Source organism: Dermacentor silvarum, chromosome 5 (assembly GCF_013339745.2).
Source record: "Dermacentor silvarum isolate Dsil-2018 chromosome 5, BIME_Dsil_1.4, whole genome shotgun sequence".
Classification (NCBI taxonomy): Eukaryota; Metazoa; Arthropoda; class Arachnida; order Ixodida; family Ixodidae; genus Dermacentor; species Dermacentor silvarum.
Window position 1 is genome coordinate 99602465 of NC_051158.1, and position 18332 is coordinate 99620796.

Genomic DNA, 18332 nt, shown 5'->3' on the forward strand with positions numbered 1-18332 from the left:
TGAAAGTGGTCATTCCAGGTTCTCCTATTATATGCATTCACCTCAGCGTCCTCATTCAGTCATTTACATCTTTTTGAATTTTAGACTTGTTCACACTTATTTGCCTTGTATACATCATTCCTCACTTTCACTTTGGGTACCTACGAGTAAGTGCCTTTATGCTTTCCTTGTCTTCATTGCCTCTTGTCTTTGTGTGGTTGTTACTAAGAAAAGCTTGAAAGCTTGAGCTCGTTGGTTCCCCCGATTGTTCTTGCTTACTGACTGCAAAGTTCTTGACTCGTGTGCTACCTTGATGCCTCAAGACGAGAGTTTATTGGCCTGTTGCCTGCTTCGGTGATCACGTGCTACATACAGTGCAGTCCACCTATAACGGTACCGCATCTGATGATGTATCGATTTTAATGATGACTCAACCTAAGAGTATCAGCTAATGCTTTAGAGCTATCAGAAAAATTATGCAGATCCCACGTGCTATGGTAATCGATTTAAGTAAAGCTTCCTGTGCTGTTTTCTTTGATTGACAAAAACTAGCAGTGGTGTTCACGGCGAATGTTTAATTTCTTCCACGCTTAGTCCAGTACGAGAGTGGTGAGACATTTAAATGATACCTTGCATGCATCACTGCTGTTTGTTTGCGTAGTACACAGAACACAAAGGGAGACGTGATTCATGAGGCGTTGTACGCCATTGTTCATAACCTCCAAGAGGGTTGAGGATTGTCATAATAACTGTACTAGCAGGCCTTCAGAGCTATTTTGGATATGCCTGTGGCAATTTGAGCCCTTGCGGGCAGTAAAAGGCATGTATTTGTTTTTTCAGACGTTTTCGCAGCCCCTATGAAGTCCGAAATATCGGACGTTGACTGTATAATATTAATGGGATGCAACTGTTGACTGTGTCAGAATTTAAATATTTGAGAGTGTATTTCACCGCTGATTTATTTTGGACACGTCACATTGATCACATTACTGCCAAAGCATCTCGTATTCTAGGTTTTGTGAAAAGAAACGCAAAACAATTTCCAATCAAAGCAAAGGCTTTGATTGATCAATACTTGAATATGCTAGCACGGTTTGGGATCCTTGGACATGAACAAACATAGACAAACTGGAAAGAGTTCAAAGTAGGGCTCTGTGCTTTGTATTTAAAAATTACACCAGAAATTGTAGTGTAACAGAGGCCAAAAAGAAAATTGGGTGGGAAGTGCTGCAAAAATGACGTTTAATTCATAGATTAAAACTGTTCCATGATATTGTGATGGGGCGTCAAATAGATTAAACCGAAACACGATTTGTAAACAGAGACTTACAGAGATGGCCAAGATGGCTGAATACGCGTAACGTCTCGGTCATCGTCGTCTTCTCCGTCAATCCACGGAAGTGGCTCATAACATCTAACCTCCCTGGCGGGCAGAGCGCCGTCCTGGTGCTTACTAATTACACAAGGAGGAGGCGGCAGAAAAGTGCGGTTTCAACCGGGATACATGCACGACGTCACGAGATGATAGGGTAGATTGTGAAAAACTGTCTAGTGGTGCAATCTCATAGTTATCGTCACTAAGTTGAAGTCTTCTTCTTCTGTCTGGGGTTTTATGTGCCAAGTTAACGTCACTAAGTTCACTGAAGTTTCCGTAAAACCTTCTAAGGTCCGGTGTAATGCAACAAGAGCTCTTCGGAAAGACCTACACGACGAGTAGGAGTCCAGAGAAGTACAAGAGATCCTGGAGAAAAGCAGAGGTGTCGGTGGCTGCGGTTATAGCAGTCTTTTTGAAATAATTGCCAGTTTGATAGCCGCTCATGAACGATCTGACGTGCCAGATGGGCTCGCGCGGCAGCATTGCAGGCATACTCTATGCTATGTTGTACAACAGCAGGTAGCAGTGTGTCGAAGGGCATTGCTGGGTGGTGGCCAAACAGTAGGTAAAATGGCAAAAAAGCAGCGGTGTCATGATGGGATGAGTGGTACGCAAATGCGACATATGGCAAAGTGCTGTCCCAGTCATGATATGATCGTCAGACACGTACATCGCCAGCATATCGCTTAAGGTGCGGTTCAACCTCTCGGTGAGCCCATTGGTCTGCGGATGGTATGCAGTAGTGAGCTTATGCTCCACAGAACAGGAATGAAGTAAGTCATTGACGACTTGGACAGGAAGTAGCGGCCTCGGTGAGTGAGCCTACGGGCACCGTGATGAAGAATGAAGTCATGAAGTAGGAAATTGGTGACAGTGGCACAACTAGTCAGTAAAGCTCGCAGTATGGCATACCGTGTAGCGTAGTCAGTTGCAACTGCGACCCACTTGTTCCTTGAAGTAGACGTAGGGTATGGGCTGAGGAGGTCAAGACCGCTGCAGAAGGTCAATGGGCTGCAGAAGGCCTGCAAGCAACGCCAAGGGCCGTTTGCGTCGCTGACAAAGGTCACACGCAGCGACATAGCGTCGAACAGATTGGTACAGACCAGGCCAGAAAAACTGGTGCCGCACGCGGTCGTATGGGCGGGATACTTGGCCAAGGTGGCCAACGGTTGGTTGGGGCATCATGAAGTTCTTTGAGAAGTTGCTTGGGGAGAAAAAGCAGAAGCTCCGGGCTGTCGGGAGTGGTGCTACGAAGGTAAGGAATGTTGTCGTGAGGCTCAAACAGATGGAGCTATGGATCGAGCTGATGAAAATGGAGGTGGCCGATTATGGACCGTAGCATGTCATCGCTTTTCTGTTCATCGTGGATGTAGGCCAAATCTGAAGTAGTCAGGACAAAGTTACCGCCATCTGGCTCGGCGGTTTCGGCAAGGTCAACAGTGTAGCGTGACAGTCAGCATCTTGGTGCTGCTGGCCAGACTTGTAGAGAATGTCAAAGGTGTACTCCTGGAGCTGTAATGCCCAGCGACCAAGCCTTCCTGTAGGATCCTTCAGTGACGAGAGCCAGCAAAGGGCGGGGTGGTCAGTGACAACAAAAAACGTGCAGCCATATAAGTAGGGGCGGAATTTTGCCACAGCCCAGACTAAAGTGAGGCATTCGTGCTCCGTTATCGAAATATTCCACTCCGATGATGAGAGAAGGGGGTGGCTGCCATAGGCAATGACGCGTTCCTGGTCGTTCTGCCGTTGGGCAAGGACTGCACCTATGCCGTGGCCACTAGCGTCGGTGCGAACTTTTGTTGAGGCCGCCGGGTCAAAATGTGCCACAATAGGCGGTGATGTAAGTAAATGGACCAGGGTGGTAAAAGTGGTAGCTTTGCTTATGATCCCCCCCAAAAAAAGAGAAGTCCTTCTTGAATAGGTCAGTGAGCACCCAGACAACGTCGGCAAAATTCCTGACAAAGCCCGGAAATAGGAGCATAAGCCAACAAAGCTCCGGAGATCTTTGAGTGAGGAACAGGAAAGGCTTGGACAGCACGTGCTGCACCTTGTCGGGGTCAGGTTGGACACCACTAGCACTAACAAGGTGATCGAGAACGGTGATGCAACGTTGAGCAAAACGACACTTGGAGTCATTTTCTTAAATTTCTGTGCGCAAACAAACAGGGACGAAGAAAAGGAGACACAAGGACGAGCGCTTTCTAACAACTGATTTTTATTATTGAAGAACCACCGGCTTAAATACCCACAGATCTGCGCGATCCTGTCAATAGAACACGTCAAGAGCGCATAAATAACGCTTATCATGGAATGCCGCTACGCGGTCAGCATAAAAAGCAACAATGTTCATAAAACAAGCACAAAAGGCGAAAATGCGTTAAAGATATGATGACAGGAGCGAATTCTCTTTATCTAACAATGAAACAGAAGGATGGCTGATGCATTTTTCTTTTAGTTTTTCAATCCAGTGAGCTTCCACAATTTCTCTCGCGGTTTGATTTCTATGCCTAAACAAAATGGCGGTGCTTCCAAGACAGGGTGAGCACCGCCATTTTGTTCAATTCTCGATGTGTTCGAGAATGGCCAATAGGCTGGTCGGGTGGTACTCAAAAGTAGTCTGAATATTTTTCATTCATGAACAGGTATCGATCGCATGAACTATTTACATATGCCTCACTACATGTATATGACATGTAGGGACAGGATTAATGTCCCATGTCAAGGCAACAGGTGGACGGCACGGAGAGGAGGCAAGGCACACGCCGCTCCGCGAGGTCGTTGCTAGGCAACGCAGTGATGTCATAGCTCAGCGAGGTCATAGCACAACAGGCGCCACTTCTTACGGTTAGCAGAAAAGCAGCAATGTTCATAAAACAAGCACAAAAGGCGAAAATGCGTTAAAAATATGATGACAGGAGCGAATTCTCTTTATCTAACAATGAAACAGAAGGATGACTGATGCATTTTTCTTTTAGTTTTTCAATCCAGTGAGCTTCCACAATTTCTCTCAGATCATGAACTGATCATGAGTGAAAGAAACTATGTAAAACTAACGTGTTTAGTTAGTCCTTTTTCCCTAATATTACAACTAGAAACTGGAATCGGCGTTGCGTGATATTTTGAAAACAACTTCAAATGATATGATTGTACAGTCCCTTCATGATGTAGTAGTATACTCATGAACATGTTGTGGTGTTTTATTTTATGTTGCCTCTATTATGTTTTTTTTTTTAACAGCGAAGCTTTTCTAGCTAACCGTAAGAAGTGGCAGCCTGTTGTGCTATGACCTCGCTGAGCTATGACATCACTGTGTTGCCTAGCAACGACCTCGCGGAGCGGCGTGTGCCTTGCCTCCTCTCCGTGCCGTCCACCTGTTGCCTTGACATGGGACATTAATCCTGTCCCTTGTACTCAAGGTACCTGGTGAGGCTGTTGTGCTACTCGTTGTCAAGCATCACCTTTTCATTTTTAAATACATGTTATCACAACCTTGTTGCACATTTCATACTCATAGCATACGCCACTTCAGTCACTATCATTATTTTACTACCTATATGTTTTACGCCATTTACAGTGACAGTTTTTAGGCCCCTTTACAGCCATGTCACATCTACCATTAGAAACTCATTGCATGCGTCATAGCAGCTCATCGATTACATTACCACTTGTCATGGCGTTCTTTGGCCATACCTGGCCCTTGCGCCATAAAACACCACACATCATCATCATCATTAATGGGAGGAAAGGAGAGCATGCACGCGATGCGCACAATGCTCAGGAGAGCAAAAGAGAAAATGAGAGCGAGATAGAGAAACAAATTGTAGCAGCATCAACGAGGCAACACGCAGAGCTGCTGCGGATGCCGCCCGCGTTGCCTAGCCGCGCATGTGCCGAAGCAGTAGCGATGACGTCACCTCGCGTTGCCTAGTAACCGTCGACGCAGGTGCGCGCTCGCTTCGCCCGACACAAACACGGCTTCTGCCTGCCTGCGTTTGTGGCATGCCAGGAACGCTGTCGCTCGCAGGCGCCAAGGCATCCAGCGCTAGTCACCCGAAATATCGTGAAAGGGAAGGTACCTCCAAAAATGATCGCTCGAGAATACCTTCCCTACATGCGTAGTCAAGTTAAACCAAGTTAAGATCTAGCAGCAAGCAAGTTAATGCCTAGCAGCAGCAGCCAGTAAGACTTGAGGATTGGCACTTTCGCTTTGCCTAAGCTTTGCACAAATGAGTGCAAACTTGCCTGCTTTTTTTTATGTAATCCCCTCCACTGTAATGCACTTGAAGGCGCTATGGGTACTCTGGTAAATAAATAATCAATAAAATAAACAGCTAGTGTGATGAAATAGAATATTTACACGCATAGGATGGTGTCACCTTAGAATCTTGCAATCACTTTTCATTAGTTGGACTGCACCAATAGCTTTAAAATGTATGAGATGAAAAAAGTGAAATACGTTCTTCTGTCGTAAACATTGCACAGAAAAAGGTTGCCCTGCTTTCGGGTATTCAATTTGGATTGTCCGTTGTAGCCTTTTAGGAAAACTGAACCGAAAGGGTTATCTTGTGTTTCACGGCTATGCATTGTAATGTGCCTGTGCACCTTTTTCATTAATGTATTTACCACTTCTTGATGCTGTAACAAGACTGCAATCACGCCAATTATTTCTTGCAGACCTCACAAATGCGATGAGCCTAGCTGAAAGTATCACTGCCAAAATGGCATGCCACGCCCCTTCCATGGTCGTCGGTCAAGTTGAGATTGGCACGCAGTGCAGATTGCCTCTGGCTGACAAGTCTGTCGGGTGCTCGTTCAAAGCAGGGAGCAAGTCTAGGAGCGTTCAGACTACAGAGGCTGTGGAACAGTTAAGCACCAGCTCAGGTGGGCAGTGACCGGTACTTCTCTTACTTTTGCTTGCTTGTGTGAGTTTGTGGTAAATGGCGAGCAGGTCGTGCCTAGCTTGGCACGACCAGCCCAAGTGTGTATGACATTCTTGTGCTGAGGACAAATAAGCAGGTTTGTGATTCTTGTCTGCATTCTGATTGAGGCAAAATGCAAAAATACTGCTGTAATGAGCACATTGAAGCACCTTAGATGGTAGAGCTTAATCCAGAGCCCTCTTGCTGTGATGTCTGTTGTAGTCCTTGCATTGCTTTACAATAACATTACACCCAGCGTGTCTCTTAGTTATGCCTAAATCAGTGATTAGTGCAGGAACATGAATATAGAGCAATGCGGAATGTAAGTCGACCCCTGTATTTGAGGTGAATAAAATTGAAACAAAAAATTTTCAATGCACTAACTACAAAACATGCTTCATTAAATTGATATACAGTCGAATCCACTTATAACAATACCGGTTTTAAGAATGAGAAGCTGCTGCACCATCAACTTTTGTATGTTTTCTATGATGAAATAACCCGCTTACTACAATGCCCCCATGCCGCATTATTGGTTATAATGATGAAGTCTGGCTACTGGGTGTCCATGCCGAAAGGGAATGCAATGTGAAATCCTCCGCATCACCAGCCTTGCACTCTTTCTCCCGTTGCCCTTCCACCCCTCCGAGCACAAATGGGCTACGCCCATAGCTCATAGCTCTACGCCGCGCCAACTGCGCTGATAACGCTGGGCGCTACTCCCAGTATGCAGATTGCACGATGACCCCTCATTCTGCGCAGTTCTGCTGACAGATGAAGTCGCTCGTGCTCGTCTTTGTCGGTTGCGTTGAAGTCATTCTGGGCCACATTGTTTCTCAGCCTCGTTTGACTCGCCGCCAAAACGGAAGACGGCTAATCCACCCGCTGATCGTCGGCAATGCACGACGTTTCCAGTGAATAAAAAGCGCACTGCTATAGATTTGAAATTGAAGTGCTTCTAACTGATGAGGCGATCGTTGCGAACGTGCTTGCATCGTGTAGCGACGGCAGCGATGACGCGGTAGCGCGGGCTGCCTCAACATTGTCTGTGCAGGAGGCCCTGCAGCTGATTCAGCCCCTCTGAGGGTTCGTTTTCGCAAGGGGCCTTCGCGAGAGAAGCATGTTGGCAAGCGTCGCGTAAAGCAAGCAAAGCTGATGCACACGGGGTTTTCTTGTGCAAGCCAGGGAGAATTACAGCTGCAGCGGAAAAAGATAAGCACAAGTGATCGATCACCCGATCAGATAAATTGCGGCAAGCGATGCTGTTGTTCCCTAGCGCACCGAAAACGAAAGTGCCAGGCACCCCCTCTTTGGAACATGAATCATGTGACACTTAAGATACCAGTGTGCACGGGAACAAAAAGCGCTGTGTATCACAATTTCTCTGCTCTGTTTATCGGCCACTTGGGCTAATCTTTTTCCATTGCAGCTGTACGTGGCAAGATGCTTGTGGCGATTTCTGCCCCAGCCACGGCAACCTTCTAGCATTTTTTTAAAAGGCCACTTTTGAGGCCGCCCAAGCGATGCTTCAGCAGAGCTCGCAGTCACTGGCTCAAGATACAACATGGGCAGGTCGTTTATACCAAAATGGGTATGGTTTTTATAAACAACTGAGGGCTGTATGCAGGTATTCCTGTGGGTTATACATGCATATATATTTTTTTTCTAGGTTGTTTTGAAACGGGGTGCAGGTTGTATGTTTTGGTGGGTAATATGGGGGAAAATATTGTATTTCCTAGCCAGCATGTTACAATCTCAACTTACGAAAATGTTGCCCAAGTTCAGCGTGTGATCACGAAGATACCTACTGATGAGGTCCCATATGAGACAAAATCGTCGTGTCTGCAAATCATAAGTTTTGCAAGTTCCAAAAATGTCCTCGAATGCTCATTGAGGAAGAGAGGGCAAGCTGGGTCAAAGCATTTTTAAACTATTCTCTAAGGTTCGTAGAAATCCGTGATAGTCTTCAAACACTTCACATTCTCTCTCTTAGCAATTTTTACCTTTTTGAAAAATAATTTTTATAGTTGGGCTTCACAGACAGGGTAATGAAGCATTCAAATGCAGAAATATTGAGTAAATAAAAAGGACCGTTAAGAGTTCTTTGTTTCATCATAGTTAAAATCGCGCTTAAGATCTCCCAAATTTAAACATGAAAAGAAAGCTTGTCATTAAATTTATCATTTGTGTTCTTTTTAGGGATTTTAAAATAACTTTTACTTTTGTTTTGTTTGTGCAGTATCGAGGCCTTCTATTTCTCCATCAACTGCAACATGTGACAACTCAAAGCAAGGATGTCTCCACCGATGTCACCTCTGTGACTATGAGACTGATAAACTGTTTCGTCTGGAAGCACATGCCAGTGTCCACACTGGCGAGAAGTTATTTCAGTGCCCTTCGTGCCCTCGGAGCTTCTCAAAAGGAGACACCCTAAATGTTCACCTGCGCACCCACACGGGTGAGAAGCCATTTCAATGCCCTTCATGCCTTCAGAGCTTCTCACAAAAGGCCGGCCTGAAAGCTCACCTGCGCACCCACACAGGCGAAAAGCCATATCAGTGCCCTTCATGCCCTCAAAGCTTCTCACAAAAGGCCAACCTTATGAAACATTTGTGCACCCACACAGGCGAGAAGCCATTTCGGTGCCCTTCATGCCCTCGGAGCTTTTCACAAAAAGTCCACCTCAAAAGCCACCTGTGCACCCACACAGGCGAGAAGCCGTTTCAGTGCCCATCATGCTCTCAGAGCTTCTCTCAAAAAATCCACCTGAAAGAGCACCTGCGCACCCACACAGGTGAGAAGCCATTTCAGTGCCCTTCATGCCCTCAGAACTTCTCGAAGAGAGACGCCCTAAACGTTCACCTGCGCACCCACACTGGTGAGAAGCCATTTCAGTGCCCTTCATGCCTTCAGAGCTTCTCACAAAAAATCCACCTGAAAGCCCACCTGCTTACCCACACAGGCGAGAAGCCATTTCAGTGTCCTTCATGCTCTCGGAACTTCTCACGAAAGACCCGCCTGAAAGAGCACTTGCGCACCCACACAGGCGAGAATGCATTTCACTGCCCTTGATGCTCTCGGAGCTTCTCACAAAAGGCCAATCTTATGAAACACCTGTGCACCCACACAGGTGAGAAGGCATTTCAGTGTCCTTCATGCTCTCGGAGCTTCTCACGGAAGGCCACTCTTGTGAGGCACCTGCGTACCCACACCGGCGAGAAGCCATTCCAGTGTCCTTCATGTTATCAGAGCTTCTCACAGAAGGTCAGTCTTGTGAAACACCTGTGCACCCACACATGCGAGAAGAAATACCAGTGCCCTTCCTGCCCTCAGTGCTTCTCATTGAAGGGTGCCATGACGATAAACCAGCGCGCACATGCAGGTGACCGGCCATACAGTTGCACCATCTGCTCCAGGTCCTTTACGCTATCTCATAACTTAAACAGACATAAGAGAGCAGAGCACCGTGGCACTGTTGGGTAGGTCAACAACCATGTTGAATGCTGAATGCCATGCTGAATTAAAAATCTACAGACTTGTAGCATGTTGCATAGTTGTTCTGCTGCCTCAGGTATCACGAGTGTCTCCATGCACAATTAAAAAGGCCCTGGAACACTTTTTTCTTGTCACCATATTTGCTCTATATCTCTTCTCAGCATGTTATGGAACATAGCGCAAAGGAAAGTATGAAAACTGACCCACACAAAGCAGTTATAGTTGAGAAAAAAACTATATACAGTTAAACCTCAATATAATTAAGTTGGTATAATCAGCAATTTGCTTCGTTATATTGTGACTTTTCATTATTCAAACAGGATTCAATGTTTATTTTGATCTGAAAAATTACTGTTTGCACGCTCCTACAATATAAGTATGTTCATTGTAAAACTTATTGCGCTACAGATGTCTGAATGATGTGCTGTCTAAGTTGTTTTTTAATTTTTTTATTTTTCAGTACCGTATTTTCTGGTCTATAAGTCGCACCCACCTCAACACAGCAGTTCTTCTGGAAAGAAACGTATATAAATGACGTGTATATAACTGTTCATTCAGTTAGCGATTTAAACAAATTGTGACATTTCATTTCATGAACGCGGGTCACGTGCAAGCATACGGGTGCCCTTCCTATATAATTGCGATAGCAATGATCTGGACACTCTTGGCGCATTCCTTACGTCATGGTCGCTGCGATGTTCCTTATAAAGCCGAAGGCCGACAACATTGTCCCCGCGCGCCATATGCTGTATGTGCGAGTGAAAGCGTGCAACGGGGAGTCGAATCGCGCACAAGGGAGGAAAGTGGGAAGGCAGCACGCGAGGGAAGGGGGCTGGCTTGTAACAACTCTGGTACCAACTGCGTAGTTTGCGCAGCTGTGCACACTATCTTGAAAGCAATCTGCAGATGCGAAGACTTCTGGGTCGGTTGACTCGCGGTTGGCCTACCGCCGCTTGCGCTGCTCTACCGCGCTCGACAGCTCGATCATGAGACGAACCCGGTACCTCATTAGCGCTCATACAACGCAAGGCAACTGCCAGAGGTGATCAACCCAGTTCGCTTCGTGTGGCTATAGTACCCAATCCGACGGCAGTTTTTCCGAAAAAGAAAATGTATATAATTCACTCCGTACTATAAGACGCACCGACAAAAAATTCAGAAAAAAAAAAACACGACTTCTATACCGGAAAATATGGCATTGTCTTTTGGGTGCATATTGCTACGTGCTACTAGAAGACTATGCTTTTGACCCTCAGATCTTGGGCGACATACCCATAAACGGTTACTGCTTATCTGATAATGACGTGCCTTCCTTGATGTTAGCTGGCTTCCATGTGGGCCAATGCATGCTACCCTTGTAAATACACCCTATAAATAGTTTCGCTAGTGCGCTTTCACGCTACATTCATTTCTTTAGTAGAGGTGCGAGGTACTTCTGATGCTGACGCCACCTCGAATCTACCACAATGCCTCCAAGTGATGACATGTTACCGACAGCTACGCCTGCGAGCACTACCCTGTTTATCGCCCTTGCACAGCCCCACAATCTCGGGACTTTTTCTCGGGCGAATAGCGTTGACGTGGATGAGTGGCTCAGCATGTAGGAGCGAGCCAGCAAACAGAATGGCTGGGATCCAACTATAATGCTGGCAAACGACATATTTTACCTCGACGGCCCCCCTCACGTCTGGTTTCGGACCCACCAGGACGATCTCACCAGTTGGAACACAGTCAAGCAGCAGCTCCGCGACCTATTCGGCAACCCGTTTGGTCGACAGCTTGCCATCAAAAAACAACTGGCAGTACTTACCCAGATGTAAACTGAGCCTTACTTGTCGTACATACAGGACGTGCCAACGTGACCATCGTTGACTGTGTGATGAAAGAGTGTCATCGTCTAGAGCAAGCAAAATATCGGCGCATCTTGCCTCGTGTCGAGCGTCTGCCGAATACCGCTGCAACGTCGTCCTGCGAGGCAACTCCTTGTCAACCATCTAACTCAGACGATGTGACGCGCATCGTCTAAACAGAAACAAAGGAATACATTGTAACAAACAGAAACAAAGGAATACACCCACTACATACGACATATTCTCGCCAAGCAACTACACACAACCATCTGCCATCCCACTCGTTTTACTAAAACATTTTAAACCCGTTATTCAAACTTGTAACACAATTCCAATCAGAACAGTTTCAAGATATGGGCAACACATTTTAATTACCATTACTTTCATCGATGCTATTGCCGTCGACGCACTTTCTTGGCATACACAATTGTGTACGCAGCGTCTTAAAGGGTTAACCCGCACCAAGAATTGGAAATAGTTCACAGTAAGGTCAGGGTCGAGATCCGGATTACAGGAATTTCGCTTTCAGGCGTGGCTTCATTGCAGCACAGCGTGCGCTGCCACAAAGCCACACTTCAGAGCAAGGTTCTCGACTATTTAAACCTTCGCTACCTTCTAGGGAACCCTGCCGTCTTTCTGTGTGTTGAAGCTTCTCTTCTCCCCTCCTGAAGTGTTGCTCATTCTCCTCCTCTGTACGGATCGCCATTTTGCGTGTAGCAGCACTTGGATCACAGTAAGCTGTGTTCAAGGGCCCAGCAGCGGCTACGGAAACAGTGAAACAGAGTCACTGGTTCAAGATACGACAGACAAGTCATTTATCCCCAAATGACAGGCCCGTAGCCAGGGGGGCCATAGGCCCCCCCCCCCCCCTGAAGTTTGATCTTTCCGTGCCCATGTCTTATGCGCTGAGTAACGCTGTTCTATTTTTTGTAATGAAATCTATTGAAACGAATCATCTGTATAAAATTATTCGATTAGGAAGATTCATCTCAAAACTAAAAATATAGAACTATAAAGAAAATAGTACCGTATTTCCCGGTCTATAAGTCGCACCTTTGTATAAGACGCACCCCCCTGAAAACAGCAGTTTTTCCAGGAGAAAACGTATATAAGACACACGGGTGTATGACATACCTGTTTGTTCGGTAAGTGATAAAAAAGAATTACAGTGACGTTTCACTCCGTGAACGCGGGTCCCACGCAAGCATATGGGTGCCATATATTTCCACTTATTTCCACTCCAGGCACGTTCCGGCGGCATGGTTGCCGTGATGTTCCGTATAAAGTCCGAGGGCGATAACATCGTACTGGCGCCGTATGTTGTATGTGCAAGTGAAAGCATCCGACAATGAGCCGAATCGCGCACAAGGGAAGGCAGCGTGGGAGGGAGGAGTGCGGCTTGTACTCTGGTAGCAACTGCGTAGTTTGCACAGCGCGTACTTAGTTTGCGCGTACCTTATCTTGACAGCGATCTGCAGATGCGACGAATTCGGGGTCTGCCAGCTCGCAGTCTGCCTGCCGCAGCTTGCGTTGCTTCGGCACGGCGCTCACATGGCGCTCGGGAACTGGATCACGAGAAGACCGTACCCACCACCTCGATTGCGTGCACAGAACCCGTAGCAATTAAGTCAACCAGCACGCTTCGCATGGACATAACATTGAACCCAATTTTGACGGCAGCTTTTCCGAAAAAAAAAACGTACATAAATCGCACCGTTCTATCAGACGCACTGATAAAAATTTGAGAAAAAAAAAACGAGTCCTATACACCGGAGAGTACAGTATTTAAAAAGTCACATAATTTACATACTGCGATATTTACCAAAAATAATTACTGAAAAATAGGTGCTTTTCTAAAATAGTTAAAGCTTTCAGCAAGTGCCCCCCCCCCCCGAAAAGATTCCTGGCTACGGGCCTACCAAATTGTAAACATCTGAGGTTTGTATGCAGCTAATTTTATGGGTTATATACGCATATTCTTTTTTCTTCCTGGGCAGTTCTGAAAAAACGGGCAGGTTGGACGTGCTGGCGGGTTATGTGGGCGAAATACGGAATTTCCTAGCCGGCTCCGTGCAATCTCAACTTATGAAAATGTTGCCAAAGTTCAGCGTTTGATCAAGAAGAAGCCCACTGATGAAGTATCATATGAGACAAATTTGTTGTCAGCAAATCATAAGTTTTGCAATACCAAATAGGGCCTCCGGGGCCACGAGTGCTCATTGAGGATCAGAGAGCAAGCTGGGTCAAAGCATTTTTAAACTGTTCTCTAAGGGTCATAGAAATCCATAAAAGTCTTCAAACGCTCCACATTCTCTCACTTTGTAAATTTAAGGCGAGACCCTTAGATGGCTCTTGGGTAGAAAACTTGACCGGAAAATTCAATGGCACCAAAGATGATGGTGCCACCATTGATGATCGAACCGATGACCTTTGGTGGGAAATGTGAAAACACCCATGTACTTAGATTTAGGTGCACATTAAAGAACCTCAGTTGATCCAAATTATTCCCGAGTCCCCCACTACAGCGGGCCTCATAATCATATCACGGTTTTGACACGTAAAACCCCATAATCTAATATTCTAATCTTTTGATGGGAGTTGAGCCCGCAACCTTTGGTGTTACTTAAGGCGAAGGTAATTAAGGTGCCACCATGTGCTCGTGCATTAACTCTACCTTAATTAATATATGGTTAATTAAGGCACTCAAACCCACAACCTTTGGTGGGAGTCGAACCCCCGACTTTTGGTGTTCATTAAGGCACCGTTAATTAAGATAGAGATGATTAAGGCAGTCGAATCCACGACCTTTGGTGGGAGTCGAACCACCTTTGGTGAGAGGGATCAAGTAATAGAAAATAACAGCACATTTGAATGATTCATGGTGCCACCAACAAAAATTGTGGGTACAAGTGCCTTAATCAGTATACCTTAAATAAGACAGTTATTTAAGGCACTTAAATCCACGCCGTTTGGTGGGAAAAAAGTAATAGGAAGTCGCAACACATTCGAATAATTCATGGAGCCACCATGCCACATGGTGCCACCAACAAAGGTTGTGGATTCGAGTGCCTTAATCACTATACCCTAATTAAGGCACTTGAACCCATGGCCTTTGTTGGGAGAAAACAAGTAATAGGAAGTAACAACACATTCGAACGAGAATGTCAAATAATTTGAATGTCTCGTGAGCATGCAGGCTTTTGCCATCATCCTCATTAGTGTATGCTGAAGCAACTGTCTACTTATTTTACCTTTCTGAAAAATAATTTTTATAGGTTGAGTTCACAAACAGTCATGAAGCATTCAAATGCAGAAAATTGAGCAAATATAAAAAAGACCGTTAGTTCTTCGTTTCATCATACTTGAAATACCCTAAAGATCTCTCAAATCAAAAAAACAAAAGAAAGCTTGTCAATAAATATAGCATCTGTGTTTTTTGTTTTTTTTTTGGCATTTCATAATAAATTTTGCTTAACTTTTTTTTTGTGTGTGCAGCATCGAGGCCTTCTATTTCTCCAACTTCCACATGTGACAACTCAAAGCAAGGATGCCTCCTCCAATGTCACCTACGTGACTATGAGGCTGATAAACTGCTTCGTCTAGAAGCACATGCCAGCATCCATACTGGCGAGAAGCGATATCACTGCCCTTCACGGCCTCAGAGCTTCTCACAAAAGACCCACCTGAAAGCCCCCCTGCGCACCCACATAGGCAAGAAGCCTCATCAGTGCCCTTCATGCTCACGGAGCTTCTCGCAAAAGAGCAACCTGATGAGACACCTGTGCACCCACACGGGTGAGAAGCCATTTCAGTGCCCTTCATGCCTTCAGAGCTTCTCACAAAAGATCCACCTGAAAGCCCACCTGCGCACCCACATAGGCGAGAAGCCTTATCAGTGCCCTTCATGTTCACGGAGCTTCTCACAAAAGAGCAACCTGATGAGACACCTGTGCACCCACACGGGTGAGAAGCCATTTCAGTGCCCTTCATGCCTTCAGAGCTTCTCACAAAAAATCCACCTGAAAGCCCACCTGCGCACCCACACAGGCGAGAAGCCATTTCAGTGTCCTTCATGCTCTCAGAACTTCTCACGAAAGACTCTCCTGAAAGAGCACTTGCGCACCCACAGAGGAGAGAAGCCACTTCACTGCCCTTGATGCTCTCAGAGCTTCTCATAAAAGGCCAACCTGCTGAAACACCTGTGCACCCACACAGGCGAGAAGTCATATCAGTGCCCTTCTCTGCCTTCAGTGCTTCTAGTTGAAAAGTGCCCTGAAGATACACCGGTGCACTAATACGGGTGATCGGCCATACAGTTGCACCGTCTGCTCCAGGTCATTTATGCAGTCTCATCACTTGAGCAGATATAAGAGTACAGCAGCATGATATTGTAGGGTAGGTCAACAACCATGTTCAACTAGAGTATGAATTAAAAGTCTACAGACGTGTAGCATGTTTCATAGTGTTCTACTGCATCAGGTAGCACAAGTGACTCCATGTGCTCTTAAAGGGACCCTGGAACACTTTTTTCAGGTCACCATATTTGCTCTAGATCTTTTCTCAGCATGTCACAGAACATAGAGCAAACGAAGTTGTGAAAACTGAATCACACACAGCCGTTATAGCTAAAGAATTCATAATACAGTTTAACCCTTCATTGACGAGTGTTGCCTTCAGACAGCATACCAGAAAATTCTTTTTTTCTTGCCAAGGTTCAGTATTGAGTACGAAGTTTCCGGCTAAATGTCTTCGGCCAGCACTGAATGACAGGCAGCAAGCGTCATTTGTTGGTTTAGAGCAGGAACACGGACGAGGAACAAGATTGGCACGCGACTCACTGTCTCTTGAAAGCAAGGTCAGAGGAGACGGGACGATGCAAGATATCCAACTGCGGTGGTGTGACACGTGATGTAAAGCAAATGAAACATATACCTATGGCTCACATGGGATGAGAGCTGTCTATACAAATTAAAAATGTAGCCTTAGGTAGCTTGGGGTGAAGCCCACTTCCAGTTTCCTGCTTGCGTTTTTCCCATATTGCTGAAAAAATTTCCTAAAAATATTTTATTTTTGTTGATTATGTTTATTCTTGATGTGTTTTGCTTGATGCAAAACACATCAAGAATAGATTTAATCTTGATGCTTCAAGATTAAATCTGTCCGTTACTTAAGACAATGAATGGCTCATATATATATACCCCCTTAAGAAATGGCTCGTACTCACATAATACACGGCCTCCCCATTACCACAACAGAAGAGAAGTGAAATTCTACGCTGGAATGATCAGCGGCAACGCAGCCAGCTGTGGAAGAAGACGACGAACGTGGGAGCAGTGGCACGTGCCAAGGGGCGCCAACGAGCCAGCTGTGGATGAAGACAACGACGCTGGAGCCGATGCTGATAGTTTTCCGTACACAGGCAATTCTGCCTAGACATATAAAGCCTTGCTTTAAAAAAAAAAAAATTCACCAGACGTTCCCCTGTTGAGAAAATGGGGGTAAGCGAAGCTTGTCGTTTGTGGATCTGACGTTCGTCAGGTTAACGTAAAGTTCACGACATGTCACGGTAATAAAACAAACGTTTATTGAATGTATGCATCAAGGGAAGGTAATGTACAAAGCAACGGAAGGAAAAGTTGCACAAAAGGGAACGATAAGTAGTAGGAAAGGGAAGGGAAAGTACTAGGTCAGAGACACACACGACAACCTTAGCTTACCCCCATTTTCTCGACGGGAAGTGCTGGTGATTTTTTCTTTCTCTCTCTCTTTTTCTAGCTTTCTCTTTCAATCTTTCTCATTCTTTCTATCCTTCTCTCTCTCTCTTTTTGTATCTGGTATGTGCCATTGAGCTTGGACACTTTCTCCATTATCACCAGGATCGGCCCACTTTTCAGCGTGACACCAACACCACCGCCGAAACTTGAGAGCCTATAAAGCTTCGCTTAAAAATTCGTTGGCCCTACACCTACCGGGAACAGGGTGGCACGCGACGCTTGTCGTACCCACAAAATTGGGTGTCGCGTTCCCTGGCCTCGGGGTTCGCTGCCCTTCGTTGACACTAGGCTTCGATAAGACGGGCTAGCTTTTAGCGTGGGATCCGCTGCCTGCCGCTGTAACCGAGCCTGGCCTTGGACTGCCTTGAACGTAGGATCTGCACGGCGAGCAAAAGCCTGCTTCCGGCAACGTTGAGGGAATTTCTCGTCGAAAGCGGCCTGTTCCGCCGCCAACCGAACGACACGCGCTTTCCCATCCGTTTGCCGAGCGTGCACTGAACTACAAGTGGTTCGTTATGAAGAAAGGAAAGGTTGGCGCTATCTTCTGCAGCCCTTGAGGAAGAAACGTTATTTAAGGCTAGCACTATAAGGCCCAGTAAAGAAGAGCGCTTGCCCCGCTAAGGTACGCTGATGATCCGCCGAGTCCGAGTGAAGCCAATCACTCCAGGAAGGAGGGGGAGGGTAAGGGAAATAGAGTAAAATAGCAGTGTTACATGAGTACATGATGTGTTCTGTATCTGCCTTTATCTCCGGACAGTTGGGGCCGTAGGCGCCGACTACGGGGGGCTCCGGGGCTCGAGCCCCCTTCAGAGTTTTCCGAGGAGGGAGGGGGGGGGGGGGGCTCTGCCTTCCCCCCCCCCCCCCCCCCGTTCCTAAAGTGTGATTACCGGAGTTTTGTTACCCACATCATTGTAGGATTCTTTTGCATTGTCTATACCTT

The 18332-nt window shown here is 46.1% G+C and overlaps 1 protein-coding gene and 1 long non-coding RNA gene across 9 annotated transcripts in view; one reads left to right on the forward strand and one right to left on the reverse strand.

The window, feature by feature from the left end:
* LOC119453653 (uncharacterized) overlaps positions 1–15715 on the reverse strand; it is a 415401-nt gene extending 399686 nt beyond the window's left edge. For all 8 annotated transcript variants that reach the window (XR_007467221.1, XR_007467222.1, XR_007467216.1 and 5 more), the window contains exon 1: positions 15638–15715. This is a non-coding gene — a long non-coding RNA (uncharacterized LOC119453653). The remainder of the gene's footprint in view (positions 1–15637) is intronic.
* Positions 1–18332, forward strand: part of LOC119453641 (oocyte zinc finger protein XlCOF6) — a 791503-nt gene that overhangs the window by 416241 nt on the left and 356930 nt on the right. The window lies entirely within an intron of this gene.